This window comes from Rhagoletis zephyria, unplaced genomic scaffold (assembly GCF_001687245.7).
Source record: "Rhagoletis zephyria isolate East Lansing unplaced genomic scaffold, Rhagoletis_zephyria_1.1 Rzeph_scaffold_07980, whole genome shotgun sequence".
Lineage (NCBI taxonomy): Eukaryota > Metazoa > Arthropoda > Insecta > Diptera > Tephritidae > Rhagoletis > Rhagoletis zephyria.
In genome coordinates, this window is record NW_016165062.1 from 7,404 (window position 1) to 28,998 (window position 21,595).

Below are 21,595 nucleotides of genomic sequence, written 5' to 3' on the forward strand. Positions count from 1 at the left end.
ATCTGCGTTGTTATTTGGCAACAAAATGGTTCGGAACTACTTACACTTTTTAGCAACACTGCCCATTGCAACGGAACCCCAATGTAGTAGAGACAAAATTAAATTTTAGCTGAAGGCAAAATGGAATAATTGTGCGTCGTCGTGTTTATGTGGGAATTTTGTAAAAAAAAGTAATAAAAGGTGAATATTTATGTGGTTAGATAATCATACTTGGTAGCATATAGAAAAAACGACAAAAGGTGACACAAATAGTTAAAATTAATTGGGGGAAAAATGTCTTCATAAACTGCATTACGAAAGCAACGATAAAAGAAAAATTGCGAAAGCGAAATGGTGAAGAAGAATACAAGTAGTTGCCAGGCTAATTTCTATAATTAAGAATGTTACCCTACCCNATATAGAAAAAACGACAAAAGGTGACACAAATAGTTAAAATTAATTGGGGAAAAAATGTCTTCATAAACTGCATTACGAAAGCAACGATAAAAGAAAAATTGCGAAAGCGAAATGGTGAAGAAGAATACAAGTAGTTGCCAGGCTATTTCTATAATTAAGAATGTTACCCTACAAGAAATGTTACTGGCAAATGGCCGGTCACCTGACGGTCAGTGCTGATGCATCATGAACCAAAATACAAGATCACGCCTTAGTAGCCCGTTATAATCGCATTTAGGAAAAAAGTGTAACGATTTTGACATTAGCCGTTTGTTTACATTTGTTCGTTGTTTACAATTTGGTGGTGGCTTTTTACTGCAATTTTCTTAATTTTCGCTTGTGAAAACGTGTGCACACATAAGGTAAAGAATAATTTAACGCAACATGATTTATAAAAGAATTTGCATAATAAAAATGATTATTCATGCGTTCAACAATTACGCGGTTTTTTTTGTTCTCTTCGTTGTTTACTTCTTACAACAAAGATGGCGTCGAGATTTCAACAGCTAGAAAATAACTTTTCTTTCTTTCGGGAAGGCGTGATCTTGTGTCTTTCGTTCATGCTGATGCAATAATGCTGCAATTTCCTCACCATAATTCGGGTGTAATATGAAAAACCTGACCGGTTCTTTTGTGTAGATGTGACTATGCGTCCCTTTCTCACATGGGAATTTTACCAGCAGTGTTAGAAGGTCCCTTTCCTACTTAGGGCCGTTTACTCAATATATGGTTAACACTAATCTCCGTTTAAGCATCACTATCGACGTGTTCGGCTAAATGCATAAGTGTGTTATATTATAACATGGAGTCGGTAACGTCGAAAACGATGTTTTACCGGAGATTAGTGTTAATAGTAGATTAGTGTTGTATTTCCTAAGGTTATTTTTACAAATGTTTTTCTGTATATTGGTGTAAATTTTAGTGTGTTAGTGAAGAGGTCAGAAAAATAAGTCCTTTTCTTATAGGGGCTGTAATACGTAGGGCCTGTTCGAGGCATGTAATAATAGCGGCAATACTGCTGCACTGATGAAAATTTGCAATACTGTTGCAACTTTCCAACTGATAAAACGTTGCTAGAAATTCACACGAAACGTGATACTTTAACAATTCGCGCAACACTGCGATTGTGATTGCATCTCTTCATTCTCTTGACAGCATTGTCCAATGTAAACGCGCCGTAAGCCAATTAGATAGAAATCCGTATACATCTGGTCAGTCTGTTTTTTTAAAACCATTGTAGCGAACCAGGAAGAAACAAAGCATAATAAAACCATGTAAAAGCAAATTCAAAAAATACACACACGAGAAAAAGGTAAGCAAAGCAATAGATTAAAGATGAAAAGGAAAAACTACGAATAGTTTTATATACACGGCAGTGCATTGAAGTGTAAACGAAGTTGTTAAGCACGGAATGTGTGTTAATTTAAAGGTGTAAGGGCGAAGAAATCCAATAAGAAATTAATATAGAAATTATTAAATATCTGAAGCGAAAGAAACTCGAGAGTTTTCAACGTTTACGTCGTATTCGTATGAGTATTTTCTTTACGTTGTATCCATCGTTTTTTCTTCTGTTTTTGGTGATTTAACAAAGCTGCTGGCACTATTGGAGAAAAGTTATGTGAAAATTTGGAAAGGTGAGTATGTGCTACAATTGCATCCAAAGCATGAAAATGAAAATTATACTTGTTCCCGCTGTTTATACTGTCCGATTTTCTTCGGGATACCTACTATGTAAGTATTTTGTTCACTAGAGCTAGGATATGATATTAAAACATAGAAACTGGAATGAAGAGATATGTTTAGAAATGATTAGTTAATTAAATTCCGGGAAACTTTCTTTTACGACCGATCTTCGTGTGCGTTGTGGGCGGAGGGGAGGGAGCGTGGCACGCCTCACACCCCATTTCAGGGAGGGCATAACTGCCGTTTTGAAAAATGTAACACTCGGCTGCTTAGGCTCCTTATAGGTCCCTCGAAAGTATTTACAAAAATTGGCAAAAATCACGATTTTTACTCGCGTTTTCGCTTGTTTCGAGGTGACGACTTGAGCCTTTCCGTGTTGCCGAGGGTATGTAACATTTCTTGTGCACAAGGCAGAAGACCCCAGGTCCAGAGGCTTCTCTTGAAAAAGTTCATTCTGCGTAGCCCTTACTAAGGAGAATTCTCCTTTCTGTGTTGCCGAAGGGAAGCGGAGTAACACCTTTGCGCAGAACACATTTCTACGTTGGCGGCCTTCGCCCGCGCTTAGGGATTATAACATTTACTAAGTAGGATTCTCAGGTCGGCTTTCCAAAACGGAACCATTTGAGATTTCAGCGAAAATAAGGAATTTCGTCATGAAACTTGATGAGGATGTTGGGCGAGGCCTTCTTTATCTGAATTGGTTACTATCACATTGTAGTTACTAACAGAAGTTAAGAAATTTGTTGTTAAATTATCTCTGTTCTACCACCAAATTTTTAGTCAAAATTACGCTTATCACGTATTTATCAAATTTGCCTCATAAATTTACGAGGGGCTCGTTAACTGCACGTCTATACCTGCTATGGGCGCTCGCATACGAAACATCGTAAGAGATATATCGCAGGTGTAGACCGTTCATCGCGGAAAGTATACGATATAAAGTAAGAGATATCTCATACTAAGGTGTATTAAACAAGGTGGTGTTGGGGCGACGGCTGAGTTTTTCGCCGTGGAGGCCATTACGTCAAAATGATGTGTTTGTTGTAACTCATACCAACAACAGTATGGACATCAGCGTATAATTTGTTAGTGTAATTTTTTACTTATATAAGGCCAACACCACCTTGTTAAATGCGCCTTGTCTCATACCATTTATCGCATACCTAACTATGAGTTTAGCCACTGCTTTTTATACCCGAGCGCACTTGTGCACAAGGGTATATTAATTTTGTTCACATAACGGTTGTTTGTAACAGCCAAAACGAATCGAGATAGATATAGACAAATGTATACATAAATGATCAGGATGAAAAAAGAAATCGATTAAGCCATGTCTGTCTGTCCGTCCGTCTGTCCGTCTGTCCGTCTGTCCGTCTGTCCGTGTACACGATAACTCGAGCAAAAATTGAGATATCTCAACGAAATTTGGTATGTAGGTTTCCCTTAATCCAAGGTAGGTTGGTATTGAAAATGGGCGAAATCGGACTTTAACCACGCCCACTTCCCATATAACGGTAATTTCCAGAAATACGAAAACTGCGATATTTTAGTAACTACTGAAGATAATTCACTCAAAATTGATATTTACAATAATTTTTAGACGAAAAATAAGAATATTATAAATTTTTGGAAAATGGGCGTAGCCACGCCCACTTATGGTTACATGTGTATATCTTGGTAACCGCTGCACCAATTTCTTCCAAACTTGGCACAGTTGTTGGCCTTCGTACAGCATAAAAAACCGCCGAAACTTTTTAAAATCGGACAATAACCACGCCCACATCCCATATAACGGTAATTTAGAGAAATACAAAATCTTCGATAAATCAGTAAATATTGAAGCTAATTTATTCAAAATTGATGCTTGCAACAATTCTTTACCAAGAAATACGTTTATGGTAAAATTTTGGAAAATGGGCGTGGCACCGCCCACTTATGATCACATATAAGTATATCGGTAACCGTTCTACCAATTTGTACCAAACTCGGTATGGTTATTGTACTTGCCACGTGTAAGCAAAACGTTGAAAATTATTGAAATCGGACTAAAATAACGGCCGATTCTCATATAACGGTAAATTTAAGAAATGCTTGAAACTTCAATATTTCGAAATTGAAGGACGCTAATTTACTCAAAATTGATACACCTCGGCTTACCATCTAGCGGAAGGTTTCGGAAGAGTGAAAAAACATATATTTAACACTTGCGCCGGGTATTTAATGTTCGGCTCCGCCCGAACTTAGACTTTCTTACTTGTTCGTATTTGCTTTGATTCCGAGTAGGAAAGAAGCGGTGTTATTCGGAGAAATAACATTTATAAAAAACTTACAACAAATTCGAACTGCAATGGTATGCGATCAAATGCCCATGTACAAAAATTACCCTGCGATAAGATTTCGCATGCGATAAAACTGACAGTTCGTATGCGAGCGCCCATAGCAGGTATAGACGTGCAGTAATAGAGCTCCATATAAATTGTGACAGTTCTTTTACGAGGCTCGTAAATTTACAAGTTTTACGAGGCTTTTACGTGTTTAAGGGAATACCCCTATTATATATCTTAAAGAATAATACAGCTTTGTGAAGGAAACTAAACTTAAAAATTTTTATTTCGTTTCTGGAGACTTTGCGGGGATTTTAAAAGTGTTTATGGGGAGTTTATACTATTACAAAAAAATTATTTATTAACTAGCACCCAGCAAACATTTGGAGTCATAATTGAGTCTTTAAGGAGTCCCATTTCGGAGCCTTTGTGCTCATAATGAGCTCATTTAAGAGTCCGAAATGAGGGTGTTTCCCTTCCTGCGAAGGTCGACCTACATGAGCTTAAATTCATACATCAAATGAGCCTCAATATGAGTCATATTGGACTCTTATTGGCCTCATATACGGCTCATTTTGGACTCTTTTTGAAGCTCTTAAATGACTCTTATTGGCCTCATAAATGCCTACTTTCGGAGTGTCATTGTATGCTGTTATGTGACTACAAACCTCTGCGCATACATATACATGTATGTACATATATTGCAGCATTCATGTAATAGCAGTTGCTGCAGCTAAATTTTGTTTATTTTTCCTTCCTAATTATTTTTCACATCTGTATAAACAAGTTTAGATATAAATTTCTAGTCGTTATTGTTTTTATACTGGCACAAAGTGCTGGCTCATAACTTGGATCATATATGACTCCTAAAAGATTCATATAAGAGTAAAAAAATGTTTGTTTTTGAAACTCATATTTTTTACCTACCTAGGACTCCTTTCCGACTCATATATTCTGAGCGCTCAGAATATGTTTGCGGGGCAATTACCCGGCGTGCTTCGCTGCGCCTTAAATGTATTTTTGTGTTGTAACTCTCCCCCTAAGCTCTTATGGCCTCATTTACAAAATATTTTTAAAGAACTTTATGAAGTTAGATTTAAAAAAAATCGATCTATGAAGCATTGTTTATTTTTTTTTGAGTTAATATATTTTCGAAGCTAATTAGAAAATATGTAAAGAACCGACTTTCTCTTGGAAATTTAATTTATAATCTTATAACTCGAGTCTACTATCGCACCCTTTCCTCAAACGTGTATTGATTCAATATTCAAATAACGTATATTTATATAATTTGAAAGAATCTCCCTACTATACAAATATGTACAGCAATATTAACTAATATTTTCAAATGTTGTGAGAGGGAGTAACAAAACAAAATTACTTTTAAGGCGCAGCGAAGCACGCCGGGTATTCGCTAGTGTCACATGAAATTAACTGAGCAAAGTACAATGAATAGCTGTTAAACAATGTTTCACGCACCGGCACCATCTACTTTAAATGAAACATACTTATTTTCGTGAGGGATACTCACACACCGTATACTTTTCTATTGCAATTTTTCCTGAATTTTCTTACCTATAAACCTCCAACGAATGCAAAACCGTGGAAATCGGTTCGTGCGTTCTGGAGTTATAGCGTCAGGAAGGAAAACCCTACTTATTTTTATATTAATTTTTATATTAAAGAAGATTAAAGAACTGTCCGCATTACACAATTTTATTTTTCACAAAAACGGTATTCATGAATTGTTTAATTTTTTTTTTATTTGCTTCCGCATATTTTTGACATAACAGCTTTCATTTTATGCCCATATTAAACAAATACACCTAAGTGTTACCCGGGTCCACGTTTTGGTCTGTATCTCGAGACCCTAGTCACCCAGCTATATGAAAAGTGCTCAATCTTAAAGCATTCATGAACGCTTTCATTTGATACCCATATTAACAAATAACCAAGGTTACCCGGTCCACGTTTTGGTCTTATCTCGAGACCCTAGTCACCCAGACTATATGAAAAGTGCTCATATCTTAAAGCATTCATGAACAGCTTTAATTTGATACCCATATTAAACAAATACACCCAAGGTTACCCAGGTCCACGTTTTGGTCTATATCTCGAGACCCTAGTTATTTTTTATTGCTACAAACCTCACGGAGCTCGAGCCCTTTCCAACGAATGCAAAACCGTGGGAATCGGTTCGGCGGTTCTTGAGTTATAAGATTACCAAGGAAATGTAACTTCTTTTTATATATATAGATTTATTATTATTTATTTATTAATCTAGAAAATAAACATTTCGTACAGACTATTTAACATTAATTAATAACTTATTTAGCATACTATTTAAGAGTAGTTTGAAATTAAATTTCGAAGAAGAGAAATCGATAGCAGAAGAGTTTGAGAGCAAGTTAAACACCGTTTAGAGCTCTGCGAATAAAAGCTTTATTCGCATAATTTTTCCTGATGATGGTGATTCTTAAAGCTTCTTGGTGGGATATTAAGAGTAATCCGTTCGAGTAAGACCGGCGAGTCAATCGCACCCCGAATAATGTCAAAAACGAAAGTAAGAGAAAGAATTATCCTCCTATTGCGCAGTGATTTAAGGTTTATGAGCATGCATCTAGCAGTGTAAGATGGGAAAGGGTCAACAAAATATAGTGATCGTAGCGCATACCGAATGAAATATTTTTGGATTCGTTCAATTGTTAATATGACACTCATAATATTGTCGCCAGATGAAGACAGCGTACCCGAGTTTAGAACGAACAATAGAAGTGTATAGTAGTTTATGGTATACGGATCAGTGAAATCCGAGCTAAATCGACGGATAAATGCGAGCATTGCATATCACTTAGCAATGGTATAATTTAAGTGGCTGTGATAAAGAAATCTGGCATCAAAAATTACTCCTAAGTCAGAAACTTCATCAGTGGTGGCAAGCTGCGAGTCACCGATGAGATAAGAAGTCTTGGTAATGGAACGAGATTCGGAGTAGGAGACATGGTTACACTTATTTGTATTAAATTTTAATCCTTTTTTGGACCACCAAGCAACAACGTTATTAAGAACAGCCTGTAGGTTGATAGAGTCTGAAGTATTTGTAATCGAAGAGGAGATTTTCAAGTCATCCGCATACAATAAAAATTTTGAATCGTTGAAGCAGCTAGAAATATCATTGATGAAAATCACGAAAATTAGGGGACCCAACATACTCCCCCGAGGAACAGCAGAGGATGCGACAAAGAGATAGGAGTACACATTATCAACTACAATAAAACAATTCCGGGAAGAAAGATATGATTTTACCCACGATAAAAAAGCTGAATGAAAGCCTATGCTAGCCAATTTTGAAATAAAGATTGAGTGACTGACTTAGTCAAACGCCTTAGAAAATTCCATGTACACGGTATCGACTTGCAGACTGTTATTAAAGGAAATTAAACAGAATTCGGTTATTAGCAAGGTTAGTAACATTGGTCCTTCCAGGCATAAAACCATGCTGATGAACACAGATATTAAGGGACTAACAGCAAAAAATACTTTTTGTTTGACAATAAACTCAAATAATTTGGATATCATTGGTAATTTAGATATTGGCCGATAGTTGCTTATATCGTTTTTATTGCCACTTTTGAATATGGGGGTGATGATAGTGGTATTCCAAGCATCTATAAACTCACCCAGTCCAAGCCTTTGGAGTAAACTTAGTACAGCTTAAATCAATCTTAGCATTTTTAATCTCTTTTCTGATTAAGCTAACAACATCATTACAATCACCAGCACAATCAATGGTCATAAGAGCTTTCTTTAACTTAATCTTAGAAACAAAAAGCTGAGGTAATCGTTGTATACCTTTAACATCAATCAATAAAGGATGATGATGACTACCACCAACATAACCATAATTACAATTCCAATTAACATCAAACGCCAAATTATTGAAAAACAAGTCCAAAACCGATTTAATAACACACCTATTCCTATTCACAGAAAAAGTCCTAGAACCATCATTGAGACATCTCAGTCCTGATCTATTACATAGTATATTAACAGTTTTTCCTTTAGGACTGTTGTTCCTATCATCCCACATTCTATTCTTAGCATTAAAATCCCCAACTAAAAATATATTATTAAACTTAACCAGTAAAGAAAAAAGTCGATTAACTTCATATTCAAACACTCTAGTACTAACACTAGGAGCAAAATACACTGAACACACAACAAAACTATCCTTCAAATTAATAGTTTTAGTAATAACAATGTCATGTATTGAATTATACCTCACTTTTTCAAATGTTATATTTTTCCTGAAACCTACCGCAACACCACCATAACCATTTCTGCTTGTCTTTGCTCGTCATGAGAGAAAATTTCCTGAAGAGCAACAGAATCAACATTATTTTGCTCAATGAAGAAATCTAAAAAATCCTTATTAGCCTTTAAACTTTGACAATTAAGTTGCAGAATTCGAATATTGTCCATCATTATTAATAGAAGAAACCACAAGCCTATCACTAGCACTAGTCTTACATAAATTACTCATCAACTTCACCAAAGGTTCCTCTGAGTTAATATAAAATTTTTCAACTAAAAGCGCCAAAAACCCTTCAATTTCAGAAACCTTACTGCATTACAATAGTTGTCTCTTTAACTTTACGAATCAGCTTCTGCTGATGAACAGTGGGCTCCATACATCACATTTATTCTTATTTAAAGACGACAAAGAATACACTTAACATCGTTATCAGAACATTTTCCCACACTTCAATCTTTCCACAAAGAATGCAGCGTTTCTGCCTCCTACAAGCCATTCTTGTATAACCCAAGCATCCACAATTGAAGCATTGTTTTGGTCTAGGAAAATAATTATTTATTCTAAAATCTACACAAAATACTTTAACGGACTCAGGCAGAACACTACCTACAAAACCAATCTTGACAGCAAGAGTCGGGAATATATTTATCACGATTATCTATATCTCGACTATTAATTGTTCTTACAGAAGAAAAAGGAATAATAGACTTTAAATCCTTAAAAATCTTCTTATGCGAAAAACAACTGGTACCTGTCTCAAAACACTATAAGTTTCAACGAAACTTCGCGCTATAGATACCCGCATACCTTTTCCTTCAAAACCTCATTGACAACACACTCATTAGCAGTACAAGCACTTAAAAAAAATCTTATACAAAGACTCGCTTTTATATTCTTAATGCCTTTAATATTATATTTGCGTATTTTTGCAAACAAAAACAAACCATTTTTCATGAATTTATTATCAAAGAAAGAACTTTTCGAAGTGACAGCAACAACACAAAATTCATCTTTATAAAATCCAGATGTACAGCACTCTTATACACATCATCATCACTAAAGCCATTCTTACTAATATTACAAAACTCTGAACTCAAACATTCTCTTAAAAAAATTCCCATTTATCTGACCACCACTGTTAAAATTCAAATGCACAATATTCTCCTCGCTTCCATTAAGCACAATACCATTTTAAAAATTATGTACACCATTCAAGATAACCCCATTATCACCAGAAACACTTTCAACGCAATCGTTTCCAACCTGAGCGGGCCTTTGACTACCATTTTGAATCAATCCCTCATTACATGAAACACCAGGCACAAACATATCACCATCTCTTTCATTGAGCACAGCATTACACTCTCCAACAAGACCCTATACAACATCGCCATTGTGAGCATTATAAAACCACTAAACATAACCTCTTTTTCGCAAGTGACCCCTGCCACTGCATTTTTTCCAACTTGAGCGTCCTTAAACAACCATTTTGAAATAACAACGCCTTAAGAGCGAAATACACAACACAAGCGGCTTGACAAACCAAGCGAAATTTCCCTTTGCTTCAAGCCATTTGTGCTGTCCATGGGGTGTTTGAAGGTTTGACAAACCGCTTGAGGGAAATTTGAGCAAAAATCAAATTTTTTTGATTTTCTGGCCGCCATGTTGACGTTTGATCAAACCGCTTGCGATGTGGATGGTAAAATCGCCTCAATTGCAACTGAAATTTCACCAAGTGAAGACGTAAGGGAGAATAATGGTAGAAAACTAAAATGTTTTACATTGTTAACCGAAAGAAAACTAAAATTCTGTGCTTGAACGACTCATGTTTGCATGGTCTATGGCAAAATGGGAAAAGTATGTTTGACAAGCCGCTTGTGTGGTGTATTTCGCTCTTTAGTAAAAGTACGCTTAGGTACAATCATGTTTTGCAAAGCAATCTTTGATCTATCCGTAACCTCACTTAAATCCTCCTCAGAAAAACTATCCCCATTACTAACATCGTCTTTGCATTCCACCACCTTTTACCAGAACCTTTTTCATTCCTGTTTTTTCCTAGCTCCCATATACTTTCTTGCTGATGAACTATGCGCACAGATCTGCATCATATCCTCCAGCAATCCCTCCTCTATCGACGCCGCAGCGTCCATTAAAAAATAAAATAAAATTACCCACTGCTAGGACTCACCTGCAAACAGCAAACAGCTCCTTCCTACTGCAGACTGGCCTTCCAATTCTGGATAAATAATAAAAAATTGACAAATTACAACAAAGGTACTCTGATGAAAAAGCTGTATTCGTAAACAGAAGGCAGTCCTACAGTGACTACCACAAAGAAATTCAAGCGTTTGTTGAAGAAAGTCAGAATAAGAAGAAATACATATCTGGACGTTTTCTTGTCATGTTTTGTTTTCCACTTGAAATAATTAAAAAAATGATAATGTTCGAAATGCAACCGTGGACGCCAGCTTGCAAATTTCTACAAATTTCTGTTCGCGCTAAGCTTAGTAAGTTTCTCTCTTTGGAGAGTTAAAACTTAAACAGACGGCAGCGTTTATCCGGTTTAACTTGGACTCAATCCGGATCAACTGCAGTTAATTCACGAGTTTATCCGGATTAACGCTGCCGTCTGCTTATGCTTTAAGCTACCTAATCCTCTGAATTTTGTTACTGGCTAATTCTTACTGGCTTTTCCTAAAGAACACAACTCTTGTTTGAGGATCGGTTAGGAATACTTTTTGTTAGGTTTTAACGATATAATATACATATATTAAAGTTAAACAAGAGGTTACATTGAGGAATCTACGATCTGTATACATACATATATGTACATATAAGGCAAAAGCACGATGCTGCCGGTGTATGCAGCTGACATTGACATCGTTGGCCTGAGACCGAGGGATGTCAGCACAGCATTTTGCAGCTTAGAAAAAGAAGCTAATGAGATTAGTCTAGGTGGACACGAGGACAAGACAAAGTACCTTCTGGCAACACATACAAAGTCTTCGCGTAGTAAAGGACTTTGTTTGCCTGGGATCTAGCATAAACACCATCAATAATATCAATCTGGAGATAAAGCGAAGAATAACTCTTGCCAACAGGTGCTACTTTGGGCTCGGTTGGCAATTGAAAAGCAGAGTCCTCTCAACGAACGCTCCTCTCAAATAACGTTCTACAAATCATGCCCGTCCTTTTATATGGCGCAGAAAAATGAACGATGTCTAAGAGCCAATTTACACGACGACTTTTCACCCTGCGTTTTTGGCAAGTTCCCTTTTAAAAAAGTCGTCGAAACACAATGACTTTTTCTTTGCGGCGTTTCTTGCGTTCCCTGTTCGCGTGCCTGACGCGTACCGAAGAAGATGGAATGAGCTTTTTAATGACATGAACATAGTTAAGCGCATAAAAGTACAACGATTTCGCTGGGTGGGACATGTAGTACGCATGGATGGCGATGCTCATGGGTGGACAACGAAAGAAAGGGCGCCCAAGAAACACATTGGAAGCACCAAGTGGAGGAGTATCTGTCCGCATTTGGGATGAACAACTATCGCAAATCCGCAAAAGGAGAGAGGCAACTGGCGAAACTTTTTGGTCTCAACGGGCAATAGGTTGTAGTGCCAAATAAGGAGAAGAAGATCTGTATGAGTGTAATATAAAATAATGCGGATAATGAAGACGTGAGCAAAATATTAAAATTTCGCTTCCAATCATCGATAAAAACCCCAGATGATAAAGACTTATTAACCTAAAGCCAAATTGCCGAAAGACCGTCAGCATCAGTTTTATGTATACTTGAAGATTTTCTTTTGGAATTAATGCAGCGCCAAACAATTTTGGGGGTATCCCTAACCTCCAAGTCATGGCTCTGAGTATATTGTATAGCGCCTTATTTAGCTCATTGGACTCATTTTTATAAGACACAAATATGTAAGTCATAAAAGCGCGGCTGCTTAATGGAATTAAATTAGAGGGCCATGGTGGCTTATACTTTTTACTATTGAAAGTTGGAAAGCAACCTAGTTCATTACCGCCAAACTGAACTTGCCAATCAATGTCACTAATTGCTGAGTTTAAGAGATTAAATAAGAGATTGAATAAAGAAAATGAATTAGTAACAAGAGTTTACGNAAAAAGAAGTCTGATGAGGAGATGTGGTGATCTCCGAAATAGTGCTATAACTTCTACCGCTTAGACTTTGTTGCTTTTTCAATTTTTCCTAATAAACAATCGTGGTACAAAGCTCAATAAAAATATTAAAATTAAGAGATTACAGTCGCAACGATCAGAGTTGAATAAAGCCTAAGCGTTAGTAGGAGGTAAATCAAAAAATTCAATGAATTGCATCTCCCAATACTACAGGTACGTGATGCTTGTTCGGTGGAGAGATAGAAGAAGCAGGTAGCGATAAGCTAAAATTTATATTAGACCTAATAAAAATTAAAGCCAGAAAGCGATGCCGGCCATTATGCAAGCTATTCACTTGTACCAAACCTAAACTGGGCAAACTATGATTAAAATAGGACTCATCGCATCGGCCTTTAGCTCCTCATTCTCACACCATGTCGGAATGCCCCTCACGATACCATGTTTCTACAGCTGTTTTTGGTACGAAGGCTCTAAGACCAATGGACATAATTTCTTCATTTAGTACGAATTTGTTGGCTGCGGTCGCATTTTTAAAAGTAACTTTGTATAAGCTTTTGCCTATAGGCTGTATAAGGTCTATGTCTCTTATTCTAAAGATTTTAATTTTGTTAAATAATGTTAAGTCGTTTATGGCTCTGTCATTAGTCATGTCAGTGAGAAATTGGCGGGATACATAGTGTTATCAATCTTTGAATTTGTATGAACACTTTTTGCCATGACTGTACCTGCTTGCTGACCATTGTCCGGTACCAGTAGTGCGCTATCGGTACTCGTCAGCGTCCCCTTATCTGTTTGTATGTTTACATGTATTTCGTTCTCACTTTGTTCCTCCATATTTTTCCCTGACCTGTTACACCTATGTAAAATTTAAACTGCGCAATATCTTGAGTTTTTTTTTTTAATTTTTATTAGGGGTCTTCATCCAAAGTGATAAAGGTATAAATTGCTTAAATTTATCAGTTTATCCGCATTCTTTCATGAACGCACCTTGGTAAATAATTACACAAAATTGTTTATAATTTAACTTTTCTGGCTAGTTACGATTCATTCTTAGCTTGTCCATTATGCTTATTTGCTTTTTATGTGTTCGTAGCAAAATCGACCACCTGACAGTCTGTCAGGGTTGAATTTTTTGCTGAAATTCATACGTTTATATCGTTTGATAAAGTGATAAACTTTGGTGAAATAGATGTCCATACAAAGATTGACAGTTATTTATCAAAATGATAAATTTATCATCTTATCGAGTTTATCAACAGTTTATCACTTTTGATGAAGTCCCCTATTATTTTAGTTTAGTTGCTTTTTAGGAATTGCCTTTTGTTAAATTGGTACTCGAGAAGGCCTCGAAGTCGTCAGCCAATGACGTCTTCGAAAGCCAGGACGCCATAGCGGCTTTGATTTTTTTTTTGTTACCGCACGCGGCAGACTTAAAGCCCGAAAAATCTCACAACTCAAACTAAAGTTGTAATCACTCCCTGACCTTTGCTCTATCACCCAATATGGTGCTCAAGTCATTTCCTCAGCAAAAAAAGACGAAAGTTTTTTATATGCAAAGACGCCACACGTGAAGCACTGAGCTCCAAAAGTGTACATTTTGAAAATTGCTGTACTTTTACAGATTTGATGTTCTCTGAATAAGGAAGGGTGATGTGATTTTACATACACATGTGCTATTGCTACTATGCGCCAAACGCGTCCACCACCACTCACAGTTTAGAGGGGAATATGCATATGCATTTTTTGAATCATATTCGTGCACTTGTTTATGCAGTTAATCAAAATTAAAGTAGGGCGGGGATGGTGACATACATATATCGCACGTTTAATAATATAGAGATGTAAATCGAAATTTACATTAAAGGTTTCATGATACAATCAATAAGCTTGATAAGAAGGAGAACATTTTCAGCCTAATACTACGTTGAAATTGACGAGTTAAATATGTTAAATTGGCTTTAACCAGTTGAATAAACAAAACGTGTTCATAACCAAGTTAAATCGCATGCATTTGTTGTTGGAAAATTTAGCCAGTTAAGACCCGTTTTCTCATTTAGGTTTCAAAATTTGTTCTTAATAAAAGGCAGATAAATTTTAAAACGTACATGAGATAACGGCACTAACAGCCGCACTCGAAGAGTCGTTTTATGATTACTTATGGTGTTCCTCAGTAACGATTGGAAAAAGTTCTCTCTCAGAGTCAGCTAATGATTCATTAACAGCTAGAGTTGCCAACATTTTCTAAGATATTTATAGTAGTTTTTTTCAAAAAAATTGGCAAAAATAGAGTACTTTTCGAATATATATAGTATTTTATTTAAAAGAAAAGTAAAAACGATTTTTAGGTGATGGAAAAAGTGCTTCCGTGAACGCTGAAGTTGTTGTAATAGAGAGTAGAAATGAAATAATTTTAAATAAATTTTTTAATTCTTTCTTAGTGTTTTTCATAATATGTTACCTTTTTTGATTATAAACACACAATGACCTTTTACTTTAAAGAATATTTCATTTAATATTGTTATTTCAGTATAACGGTCATACATTTTAATACATATTTTTCGTGCAAATTACTGAAATATATTTATATTTATAATTGAAGAAATATAGTATTATTGCGTACTATATTTTTTTCAACAGTATCACAATGGGCCCTGATCTGGGCCTAGCAACCCCTTCAACCTAGTACGCCGACCGGAAAAATAGTACAATAAAATATACTATAGGCAACCATATTCATAGCATTTAATGAACATTTAAGTTAAGTAAAGAAAAGCATTTACTGAAATTTTTAACGAATGAAAACGTCGCCCGTACGACATGAAACATGAATCTGTAAAAATGTAAATTTTGGTAATCAAGTTTGAAAGTTTTTTTACGAAACTTAACTCTACATTTACGCAATTTAAATTGTAAAATATATGATTTCCGTGTACGCATACCATGCGTTTTGGTATAATATAGAACTTCCAAAGGTTAATCAAGTCAACACAATAACTCAGAACTGATAAATTTGCACATTCATGCTTCTGGAATAAAGTTGACGATATGAAATTTTTTATTTGTTTTCAATAAATTTTGATTTCGCTAACGTTGCTGTAGCAGTCACAATGGCCCAGTGAACAGAACACTAGCGTGTCATTCGTGAGATACGTGTTCAACCCTCGGTCAAGGCTTTTTTTTATAATATTTTTTGTTTCCTTAAATATTTAACATATATTGTTTTAAAAATAAATATTTTTTTAATTTCGATTAAAGTTTAGAAACGTTCTTCATTCATATTTTTCTTTTTCTACTTTAATTTACTCAAATGTTTAGTTTTTATTGTTTAAAAAAAGTATATATATATTTTTTTTCGTTTATTTTTTAGAAAACTTATTGCTATAAGATAAACAGAATAACGCTAAGTCCACCGCTTTGGCAGATCTTTCAATTAAGCTTTCGAAATACATAAAAGAGCTTTCAAGATAGTTCCCAAAATAGAAAGACTTTTGTCTTTCGAAAGACTGTGTTGAGTTGAAGGACAAATGCCAGAATTAGCCTGTTAGCGGTATTGTTAGTTTTTTAGCAAACAGTTTCTAAAAATTAAATGAAATTAAAAAAGAAATATGTTTCCATTTTAAAAACAATAAAATCTTAAAATTAAAGGAACGTTAAGTTAATTAAAAAGGCTAAAAATTAAAAAAGTATGTATCTAAAAATGAAACAAGAAAAAAGTAGTAAATAAAAAAACGCTCAAAATTTTTATATGATCAAAATGTTTGTCTTTAACGTTACAGTGGCACTTATTTCACTTTTCTGTGTGAACTTGATGTCTTATAAAAAAACAATGTACCACGAATACAAATAAAGCAAAAACTACAACAAAAATGTTTGCTTTATTATAAAATAATACGAACTTTTATATATGTAAAAGGAGCTTTTAGTGTGGTCCATATTAAAGATTAGTTATTAAAAAAGAGAAGAAGCCAAGTAGAGGTTCAATTCACTCACGTTTTATCTTAGTATAGTTCCTTTTATATAGAAGAAAAAGCCTAGCACCGTCAGCCAAAAAAAAAATATTAAATATCAACGCGATTCTCCTAGCATCTTAAAATTTTCACTTTTTCCTACTTAAATTTAATACGCTATAAAGCTGCATACCTAGAATTTTTCTAAAAATTATGAACCAAAAGTTTAAAATTTTTGGGTGTAACTGTTAAAATTTGTTGAAAACTAAAATTTTTTGTACGAAGTTTGAAATGTGGATTTATGTTGTTCTGGTTATGTAATGTACTAGACTTTTATAAAAAAAACTATGAACATTAAATAAACAGAAGAAAAAACCAAAACTTGTCAAAATGTCACTTACCTAATCAGCTGACCACAAGGGTATATAGGTAATGAGCGAGTCCGCGCTTCCGCCCTTCTCCCCTGCGTCCACCTCAACAAGCAAATAAATCTTATCGGCCCTGTAAACCTACCTCTGGCAACTGTACATGCTTGACTGTTGAACTATTCTTATCTAATTATGTGGAAACGAAAATGCAATTGTGGTAAACATTGACAATGAAGTTCTAACATTATGTAACAAACCCGAAACACTACTTCAACTTCTGTAATTAAATATAACAAATTTTACTTTTTTTTTGTCACGGGTGGGTGTCACGCAGATGAGTTCTACTACATATTTTTCTTACCAAACACTTGAATTAAGAATCGCAAATTATTTGACAGTTATTTCACAGTACTTTCAACACAATCTACTTTAAACCTACTAAAAAAATGTATTTATAACTTCATTTTAAAACGTAAAAAAGGCAATAAAAATGCATTTAAAGCTACTACCAGAAAGAAACTAGAAGGCTTTAAAATATTTTTTTTTTTTTAGTATAATACTTTAAAGTTTATATATAATTAAAATGTTAAAATATTAGTTATTATTTGCTCCATACGCAAGGGATCGGACTTTTCGTCGCGCCATCATCTTCTGCACGAGTGCATCATCAACTTTACGCGACGCCCACAACCACTTTGTTTTGAATTCTTCGATATTTCTTACAGTTTCACCCGTCTTCTTCAATATCCCTTTCACGATTGACCAATATTCCTCAATAGGACGTAGCTCTGGGCTATTGGGTAGATTGCAGGCGCGAGATACAAAATTGATGTTGTTTGCATTATACAACTGCAATGTGTCCTTGGCATAGTGGCAGCTTGCCAGGTCCGGCCAGAACAGTGGTCTAGTACCATGTCTGTTGATAAATGGCAAAAGACGCTTTTTGAGGCACTCATCCCGATAAACTTGAGCGTTCATTGTCCCGGATGTGAAATAAGGGCTGCTCTTACGGCCACAAGAACAAATAGCTTGCCAAACCATGTATTTTTTTTTTGAAATTTGGATTTCGTTTTCAGCTTACAGCTTTCAGGGGCATCTTGACGACATGCAGCAGTATAAAAATCTTGACCAGCAATATATTTGAAATTTTGAAAGCAGTATGTTTCGTCGTCCATAACAATGCATTTGTATTTGGTAATTTGGGATTTAGCTATAACGTTCTGCTTTGCGTCTCGATCTGGCGCTGTTTGAACTTTAAAACTTTTCAATGAAGCTTTCCGCTTTATTTTTTGTACGAAAGACTGCGATTTACGAACAGATTTTTCAACAGAACGCGACGAAGTCTTCGGATCTCGCGAAAACGCACTGAGGACCTTTCAAGCACTGTTTTTATCACTTTGACCATACTCACCCACGCTTTCAGGTTTTCTGGTAACTGCCAGACCTTCCTTGTACAGATTCGAAACCCTGCAAACTGTCGAATGGTGCAATTTTACATTTTTAGCAATTTTACGTGTACTTAAGGCCTGATTATTTATAAACTCGTGCAAAATAATTTGTCTCGTTTCTAACTCGGTTGCCATTTTTAACTTAACTAGAAATCAAATTCAAATGAAATTTCTCCTACGTGGAACTAAGGTCATGGTCTACTCATGGCATTTGAGTTTCAAAATATTGAAACCTTTTTAGGTGAGTTATAAGTTTCCCAAAGTGTCGCAGTTTTGGTGTGTTCACCCTTTATTGGACAAAAAACAACTTTTATAGTGTTTTTGCAAGAGAGGGAGGGACGTAGTCTTCGGCTTTAAAAAGGAGTGAAACACTCCAACTGGACTGAAAACGGCAACGCTGCCGAGTACCTTTCAAAATATTCAAATTAATAAATGAATTGCGTAAACGGTACTTGTTTTTATACACGCGTGAGACCCTTTTTAATAATAACTAAAAGTACGATAGAACCTATAGAAGAAAGAGTCAGATTTGGTATTTGGCCAAGCATTGTCACTTCATTAATATTATCCAAAATGGATTGTGGTAATTTTATTATACATACAAAGATATTATAACAACCATACCATTTGTTATCTTATCTTGAAGACATGTTTTTGTATGGGTTTGATTTTTTTGTATGGGTTTGATTTTTTAAACCCAATAAAAAGGAAGTTCTGCAATGTGATTAACCTCACATGGTGCCATCTGCGCAGTAAATACATATCGGCTATCCGTGTTGATATGTGAATCAGTTTTTGAACTCGTCATTGAAAATACGTTTGATTACTAGTTGCATACTTTGAATATTGACTCACAATTACAAACATATGTCCATGCTTAAGGCTCAGAAGTGTACGGGAACGCAAAAAGCACTATTTCCTGCAAAAACATCAGCCAGTTTGTGTACATGCCATTGGTACAACACTGACTTGGCTGAAAGATCACTAAATAATTATTAAAATCTATAAAATTAAGAATAATTACGTACATATTCAAATATTTCGTTGTTTACTTCCATTTTTTTTTTTAACAAATGTAAGGTCCTTTGCTTTCATCGCGTTCTGTTTTTGTTTTGTGCATTTTATTGTTGTGAATTTACAAATGCAACGAATATGCAAATCCAAGAGCATATGCACAAGATCCTGAACAACCCTAATATAAACATTAAGTTTGTTCATGTAAAAATGATCCAGTAACTTACTTATTTTATATTTATGGGTTTATTTTGTCAATTTCCACTATAACACAATTTAAATGGAAAATGATTTTTTATTTTCTGTCCGTTATAAAATTCAAAAAATTTAAATTTTTCACTTAAATTTCTTTCGTGAAAACGGCAGTAAAAACCCCATAAATAATTTTCTTGTTAGTAGGTGCGTTCGTTTAAAATCTCCAATAAAAAATTTCCAATAGCAAAATTCCAGCGAAATGTCATCTTTATCCCACAAGAAAAAAATATGCAAAATAGTACACGAACAGAAAATCATCATCATCAGCTGTTTTCTCGAATGCAAGTTCTTACTGGCATACAATTTTCCAGTAAAAATTTGCAACTTCACTCCTAGAGAACTGTAATTTTGCTCTCTCAATTTCCCCTACTTTGCAAGTTGTTTGGATACATAAACACCAAAACTAGAAAGTTTTTGATAATTTTTGAAAACTTTTGATTTCATGAACACTCTTATTAGTTATGTTTGTTTACAAATTATCCAGTAACTTGCTAGCAACTCTCCAGTAACTTTATTTCTAAGAATTCGCTCTCATAGAAAAAATTTGCAAAAAAGTACGTGAACGCTATTCAAGTAATAATTTGCAAGTTTCATGAACAACTGATAAATTGGTTGTTTATTCGCAACAACAAAAACAAATTCCTAATAAAACAATATATTTTAAAAATATTTAAATAGGGTTATTTTGGGAAATTCAACAATAAAAACCCACAAACAGTTTCCTTATTAGTTTAAATTTCATCCAGCAACATGCGATCAGCTGTTTTTCGTACTGGCAAATTCTTACAAGTAAAAATTTATCCAGTAAAATCCAGTAAAAACTTGCAACTTCAACTGTAATTTTTCGCTCTTTTAATTTCCCCTACTTTGTAAGTTTTTGCGTACAAAAACGCCATAAACATGAAAATTCGTAAAAACATTTATTGCATTTTACTGGAAATGAGTAAACAAACGCAACTATTGTTTCGCTGTTGTCGCGTTCTCAGCAGGTCATAACAATAACAATGACAATTGTCACCATTAGAGCGTTTAAAATAAATTTGCGGCATAGCATTAGGCGCAGCTGCAAAGAAAATAGTCAACAGTTGAGTTTTGTCATCGGCGTGGGAATAGGGCACCGTCAGAAGCATTAACAATTAAAAGGAATCTATAGAAATCATCAAATTAAGTGTGAACGTACTACGAAACTAAGTAATTTTCGCTGCAATAGGAACATACATACATACATTTGTAGTTTTGTCTGAATTTCTGTGGGTCGATGATGTAAAAGGGGAAATAAAAATTATTTGACATACATATGTTAAGCTGTTAAGCTGTGGAGTTAAGACACAAAAGATGGGCATGAGATATTTGGAGCTTCTGTCAAATCGGTCTTAATATTTTTACCGAATTATTTTGGTGGATGTGTTGAAATATCGTAAATTTTTTTATTCAAGTGTAAAACCCGCAACGTTTTTCGTGATCCACCCTAATGTACTCATTTTTCTTTTTTTTTCTTTTAGCAAATGTCTGAAATTTACGTTGGACAAACAAAACGACCAACGTTTTTTTTTCAAGCTATCAAAATAACCGCGAACGCTGCATTCATCAGATTGTTAAAAAAATCCCAAATTTAGCCGCTTAAGAACTATCGGCTGAGTTGCTGCCTGCCGTGCTG

The 21,595-nt window shown here is 35.0% G+C and overlaps 1 long non-coding RNA gene across 1 annotated transcript; it reads left to right on the forward strand.

Moving 5' to 3' along the window:
- Window positions 1-78: 78 nt before the first annotated feature.
- LOC108374671 (uncharacterized) lies at window positions 79-21,499 on the forward strand. Its single transcript, XR_001849070.1, has 2 exons — window positions 79-180; window positions 21,441-21,499. It is a non-coding gene; the product is annotated as an uncharacterized LOC108374671 (long non-coding RNA).
- The last annotated feature ends 96 nt before the right edge of the window (window positions 21,500-21,595 follow it).